General features: G+C 37.4%; 1 protein-coding gene across 1 annotated transcript in view; it reads left to right on the forward strand.

Moving 5' to 3' along the window:
• Positions 1-7,500, forward strand: part of LOC125035188 (extracellular serine/threonine protein CG31145-like) — a 156,616-nt gene that overhangs the window by 27,790 nt on the left and 121,326 nt on the right. The gene's annotated exons all lie outside the window — the stretch shown is intronic.

Consider the following 7,500-nt stretch of genomic DNA (forward strand, 5'->3'; position numbering starts at 1 on the left):
GGCATGAACCAGCAACAGCGCATTGTACCGTAGGCATGCTTCGAACCCTTATCCAAAAGATAGACTAATGAAGCCTCTCCTTGGCCTCTTTTGATGTCCTTTTGGCCTCTCTTTCGTCCCGTGCGGTCTTGTGGCTAATCGCTCTCTGGCTCTTTCCTCTTTCACTCGCCATGGAAAGCTATTACTGCTGGCTGGACCCGCGAGAGTGCGTCTGTGCTTTTTCCGTCTCCAAATTGCACCATTTATCTTTTTTTCTCCTCTGTCTCCGGTTTTTTTTTTTGGTGTGTCCTTATAATGAGTTAAGGGTTTTATAACTTGTATAAAACATATGGGAACAAGAGAAAAAGAGATACGGACAGAAAAAGGGTAGAAGTAAAAAGTAACAGTTCAAAGAAAAAGAGAAAAACAAGAGAGCTAAGGAGAGAGAGAGAGAGAGAGAGAGAGAGAGAGAGAGAGAGAGAGAGAGAGAGAGACTGGCTCTCACGGCTTCCTGTTGCAAAAGGCACCCTCCTCTCCCCCACATTCCCTTCCTCCCTCTCTCGTTTCCTCTCCTTCCCCCTCCCCTCTCCTCCACCCTTTCCTTCCACGTGGCTTCGCAATTTAATCTATCTAGGCCTATATCGAAGTTTCTGCTGACTGGCTACTGGAAAGGCTTAGAATGCCCTCATTTACAGCCTCGACATGAAAGTTTTTAAGACCCTTTTTTCTTAAACCATTTTTTTTTCTTCTTTTTTTCACCTCTATTTTTATCTTCTTTCTTTATTTTACTTTCCCTTTTTCTCTTCTATTTTTTTTCTCTCCACACTTGTTTTTCTTCCCTTTTTTTCCACCTCTATTTCTTCCCTTTTTTTTTCTCTCCTCCTCTACTTACTTTCCTCTTTTTTTTCTCTCTTATCTCTCTCTCTCTCTCTTTCCACCCGACATCATCGTTTTATTGCTTGTACACGTTCGCCTCCGGGATATGCTGAGTAAGGGGACCTGTTTTCAGGCGTCGTTTTCCAAGGCTTCGAGGTTGTCAATAATGAGGTTGTTAGCGGTTTCATCACCATTATCAGTATCATAATGATCATTGTCGTAATAATTATTATCATCGTCATAACCATTGTCATTATCATTGTTATCATTATCATCATAATTGTTATCATTATCATTATCATCATTACCATTGTTATTATCATTGTTATCATTAGCATTAGTATCATCATCATCGTTATCATCATCATCATCATCATCACTATCTTTGTCACTATCCTTATCCTCATCACTATCATCTCTCAATTATTTCTTCAATTGCTCATACACACACACAAACATACGTTTCACAGAATTCCTTAGAGAAGAATACTTAAGGAAAACGTGCATTTTGGAGTTTACTTTGTCGTTAAAGTTTTAAAAGTCTTCAGCGTTGTGTTCAATCCTATCAAAAACGTATTTTTTTTTTTTTTATCTTTTTTTATTTCTAAGAAAGAAGTTTTTTTTTTATATAGAAAATAATTCTCAATTTGTTTGTTTGCTTGTGTGTATGCGTGCGTCTGTCTGTTCTTGCATAAATGTATATATTTTTTACTTCATCTATTATTCATGTATCTTAGATATCTCATACTCCCCGGGTTTATACTATTTTCTTCATAACTATCAGCTAATTTTGTCTAATTCTCATAAGCAACTGTTCTCCTTAAGTACACTTACCATGAGTCACGTGAACCAGGAAAATTGTACGAGAAAATGTCTCAAACGAACACTGAACTTTTTCCTATTATAAATTCCTCATTCCGTCTTATTTTTTTTCATTAATTTTATCAAAGACCCGTAATTACTATTGTCTTCCTGCTTTCTTCTAAATGGGATACGTTTGTAACAATTATCTTAATATAATAATTACGTCTTGGTTTATTTTGTTACAATCAAATACCATTTATATGTAAACAAGGGAATTACAAAGAGCACAATAAAATGGCGTACGGGAAAGTAGAGTTGTGAAATTAGGAAAGCTTAAAGGTGTCAGAGAAACAGGAACTGGCAGGTTTGTGGCGATGAAGAAAGGGAAAAAAAGATGATGATAACATTAAGGATGATAAAGAGAGGGAATGGGGATGCGAGGATAAATGAAGAAGGTAAATGGAGAGGATGAGGAAAAATAATGAATATAATAATAATAATAATAATGATAATAATAACAGCAGCAAGAACCTGAATAAAAACATTAACAGGAACTACAAGCATAAGAACAAGAAGAACAAACACAAAAATATTGATAATGAAAATAGAAGCCCAAAAAAAACAACGAGAGAAGACTAGGCTAAAAAAAAAAAAAAAAAAAGGGAAATAGAAAAAAAAAGATAAAACAAAACAAAAACCCATAAAACACAATAGATACAATTAAGAAAAAAAAAAAAGGTTTAAAAATCGCCGCTCATCAAAGTCCTCAGTAACGGAGGATGAAAGTAAGAGACTGACGCTTTTCCTTGATCCTTGTATGTATCAGACGCAAGGAAGAAGATCTGAAAAACTATCTTCTTTCTCTCGCTCGTCTTGATTCACTTCTCGCTCCGGTGATCAAGAAAGAATGAGAGATAGAGGAAAAGGGAGATAGGAGATAGGGGGAGGGGGGTAGGTTCTGAAGGAGGGGATGGGGTGGAAATAGGAAAGACAAGGGTGGGGAGGGCTAGAGAAGACACATAGCCAGGATAGGTAGTAAGAGGAAGAGAAATAGACAGAGGGTTATAGAAAATGGAAGAGAAGAGATAGGGAAGGGAAGGAGAGAGTAAGGGAGGGCTGGGTAAGCCAAAGAGATCGAAGAGGAGAGAGACAGGCAAGGTATGTATTACGTGGAAAGGATGGCAGTTGAGAGAAAAAAAAAGAGAGAAAGGATGGTGGGGTGGAGAGAGAGATAAGAAAGACATAGAGAAGCTGGCGGAAAGCAGAGATATAAAGGGGAAAGACGAAGGGGTGGAGGGAAGTAGATAGAAAGAGAGAGAGGCGAAAGAGAAGAGGTGAAGGGATGCAAAAAGAGAAAGAGAAAGGAGAAAGAGACAGAAGGTGGAGGAAAGCAGAGAGAGAGAGAGAGAGAGAGAGAGAGAGAGAGAGAGAGAGAGAGAGAGAGGAGAGAGAGAGAGAGAGAGAGTAGAAAGGAGAAAGAGACCGAGGAAGTGGAGGGAACCAGAGAGAGAGAGAGAGAGAGAGAGAGAGAGAGAGAGAGAGAGAGAGAGAGAGAGAGAGAGAGAGAGAGAGAGAGAGAGAGCACGAGGAGAAAGCAGAATGAGAGGAGGTAGGCTGAGAGAAAGGAGGCTTATGAACCCACTGGGGAGAAGAAATAAAGAAAGTAGATCTTTTGTCGTTTTATCAGTCGGAACATTGGATTCATAATCGGGAACTTGGAAGAGAAAGGGAGAGAGAGGGAGGGAGAGAAAAGTCAGAGAGAGAGGGAGGAGGGAGAAAGAGGAATAAGTGAAGGATTAAAAGAAAAAAAAGACAAATAAATAGGTAGACAAAATGGCAATCAGACAGAGAGAAAGAGAGAGACAGAAAGACAATGAGAGAGAGAGATAGATAGATAGATAGATAGATAGATAGAGAGAGAGAGAGAGAGAGAGAGAGAGAGACGGCCGCCCCCATCTCGGCATCGTGTGCGCTCGAGCGAAGAGAGAGAAAATGTGGAGGTGACCGGTTATGTGCGTTTGAACGGTTTTGTTTCATCTCGTAGGGAAAGGAAGCTCATGCACGCACACAAGGTACTTACATATAGTCTTACACACACTCATACTCACATACACACTCACACACACATACGCATACTTACACACGCATACACATATTCACATATTCACATACACATACTGACATACAAACTCACACTCATACACATACAAAAAAAAGAAGAATTAAGAAAAAAATGCAAATGCTCGAGTGGATAAGAAAGATATTAAAGAAGAGGAAGAGAAGTCGAGGGAAAGAGGGAGAAGGAGAGAAGGAAAGAAATAACGAGAGAAGAAAGAACGATAGATAAATAGATAGAGACGGTTATTCATATAAATCTAACAATAAAAATGCACCTAACAACATACAAAGAAATAAATGATTAAAAACAACAACGACAATAATAATAACAATAATAATAATAATAATAATAATAATAATAATAACAATAATAGTAATAATAACAATAATGATAATAATAATATTGATAATAATAATAATAGAAACGAGGCAGAAGCAAAAGCAGAAGCTGTTGACCTTATAATAATGAATGACGACTTAAGTATTTCAAAACTTTTCCTTTAACCAGACTTTCACTGCTTGAAATTTCCCCCGATAACCTCTCTCGATTTACAAACAAGTTTATGATATCGCTAGCCTCTAAAATATAACACGAGTTTCACGTCGAAAGTATTGCAATTATTGAACGTTTTGTCAACTCAGCAACCTGTTTCATGCGGGGGAAATTTCTTCCTGGTACTGGTTAAGAGTGAGGTCGCTGGGTATAGGGGTATGATATAGGGTATTTGTGGCATTATATAACGGCCTAAGTTAGAGGTATTCATACTTATTGTATCGTTTACCACTAGCTTTGACATATTCTAAAGAGATTACAACACGAAAAAGAAAGAAAGAAAGAAAGATAAAACGTTTAGTATAACCCCAAGAAACAGATAACCAGAAAGCTCCACTTTCATTAAGCCTACTGACCCCAAAAATGAAAGTGACAATTTCCCAAGAATATTCTTACGACTGATAATGGTAAGGAACTCTTTGTTATCATAAATAACAGAGGGATTTTAATAAGTATAACAATATCGAGTAGATTATACAAACAACTATATATCTAGCTATATCTGATATCTCACAGTGCACTCTCATTAGTTCAGTAATAATAATAATAAAAGAAACTATCAAAAAGAAACCAGATAAAAATAAAGACAAAAATATTTACAATGAATAAAGGTAAAAGGGCGGGGCTTAAATAGGAAGTAATGGATTTTCATGGAGAGGGTCTGCCTGTGTAAAGATGCCTCGGTATAAAACACTGTATCGGTATTTTAAAATTCAAGAGCACTTTGTATTCACTTAACATTACACGGTCCTTCATGAATGATTTAGATGCTTTTAATTTATACTTTAAGGGTTTGGGGTGTTGCATAAGTACCCCAGGATAGCTGTAAAGTTTTTTTTTTCGCGTAATCTAAAATATATTTTATGGAAATGTATAACTGTTCAAAGAAATACATAACGCTCGTATAACGATTTTAGGGAAATATGCAATGCTTTTTAAGGAAATGGATTATATGTTTAGGTAATGACATAAAGCTTTTAAGTTTCTGCATAAGATTTTTATGTTTGGATATTAGGTTATATGCATACTGCATAAGAAAACTATACAGATAAATCTGCATTCTAAGACAAGTAACAAACAAACACACAGACATCATACATCGATCCATTACACACATTATGAGATATTTGATCAATCTAATGAAGAAACACATCGATATGCTAACGAATATTCACACAAGCAACGCCACATAGTATCACGAAAAACGCGAGGAAAAGGACTGCTGTATATATAGATTTCTGCCCGAAAGTGTGCATGGCAGACCAGCGGTATTACCCCACCATGCACAATCACCCAAAAGTATTGCATGAACCTTCCTACCCCGATAACAGGATTCGCCGGCGCCATAAAATCAGGCACGCAGGTCGACAGCGAAGCAGCTGCCTCACCCATTTCATTGAAATTGGCTTTGTTTATCACGTTTTTTTTTTTTTTTTTTTTTTTTTTGTACAGAGATCATAATAGGGACTAAGAAAAAAAAAAAAAAAGGAAAATAAAAACAGAAACACACAAAATATGGGAGTTAACATAGAAAGAGGAGATTATATGCATGTATATATATATTTTTTTGTTTGTCTTATTCACGAAGGTTGTTAATTTTCCTTTCACTTCAATGCCACAGCCGAGGGCAATTTTGCTCGCTCTCCAGGCTGAAATACGACACGGGGCATTGGGACAGGTTCATCTCTCTCTCTCACTCTCTATCTATCTTTGTCTGTCTGTCTGTTTGTTTGTATGTTTCCCTTTCTCTCTCTCCCCCCCTCCCTCTCTCTCTATCTCTGTCTGTCTGTCTATTTATCTATCTATATATGTATCTCTTTCTCTCTCTCTCCCTCTCCCTATGTCCGTCTGTCTGTCTGTCTGTCTGTCTGTCTGTCTGTCTGTCTGTCTGTCTGTCTGTTTCTCTCTCTCTCTCTCTCTCTCTCTCTCTCTCTCTCTCTCTCTCTCTCTCTCTCTCTCTCTATCTATCTATCTGTCTATCTATCTATCTACTTCTATCTCTTTCTCAGATGAAGGGAGGGCAGTGAGAGAGTTAGGGAGGGAGAAAGGGAGAAGAGGCAAGGAAGAAAGGAAGACGGAGAGAGGGTAAGGGGAGGAGAAGGGGCATTAGAAAACAGAGAGGGGAAGAAGGGAAAGGGAGACAAAAGGAGAAATAGGAGATAAAAGGGACAACATGGAAAAAAATGTGGAGAGAGGGAAAGTGAGGAAGGAGAAAGGGAGAAAGGGGATAGCTGAAAGAGAGGGAGGGAAAGGAGAAGAAGAGATGAGGAGGAGTGAGAGGTAGGGGAAATAGGAAGTGGGAAATGAAAGGGAAAGATAAATAGATTAGTTGGGTGGAAGCAGAGAGAGAGAGAGAGAGAGAGAGAGAGAGGAAAAGAGGAAAAGAAGGGAATAAATAAAGAATAGAAGAATAAATAAAAAAAGAAGAAGAAACAGGAAATAACGAACTCACCAAACGATCCCTATTTAGACATCAAAGAACGTTTTTTTCCCCTGTGAAGAAGAGGAACGTTTTCGTCACTCAACGTTCCCCTTTGTGAATCCCAGTTTATGGCTGATTCCTCGTCTTTCTCGCTGCCGACAGGTTTCGTAATTTTTTTCTTATCAAATCGATGTTATCAAGTGTTTGTGTTGCATTTAATGAGGCGACTTTGTTCGATTAACCTCCTTGACCCTTTTTTTTTAATGGTGATGGAGAGTGGTTTGCTCTGCTGATGGTTTCAAATGGACTTGATGAATGACCGTACTATTGTTTGGTTATGATGGTAGTTTTGTCATTAGCAGAGGGTATATGTGTGTTGAATTGTGTTGGCGTTAGTATTGATAATAGGAAATCAATGTGTATTTTATTAGTACTGATATTGTGTTATTGGTATTGCAATAACATAAAGTCAGAAGTAAAGATTTTTTCGGATGATATTTTCATAGTTTGGGTTTTAGATTTAAAGTTGCAACATCGTTAATTCTCGTGACTTTTAGATGTTATTCAGATAATGATATGAAAGTTATAGCAAGAATAATAAAATAACTGTGATGGATTTATTACGAGTGACGAAATAATGATGTTGAATATTGTTGCTATCTTCCTTACAATTAACGTAAATACAGTGGCCTTCTTCCTCCACTAAATTTCTTCCATTATCCTTTCGAAACGAAAATAAAAGTACCAA

The sequence above is a fragment of the Penaeus chinensis genome, chromosome 19 (genome assembly GCF_019202785.1).
Source record: "Penaeus chinensis breed Huanghai No. 1 chromosome 19, ASM1920278v2, whole genome shotgun sequence".
Lineage (NCBI taxonomy): Eukaryota > Metazoa > Arthropoda > Malacostraca > Decapoda > Penaeidae > Penaeus > Penaeus chinensis.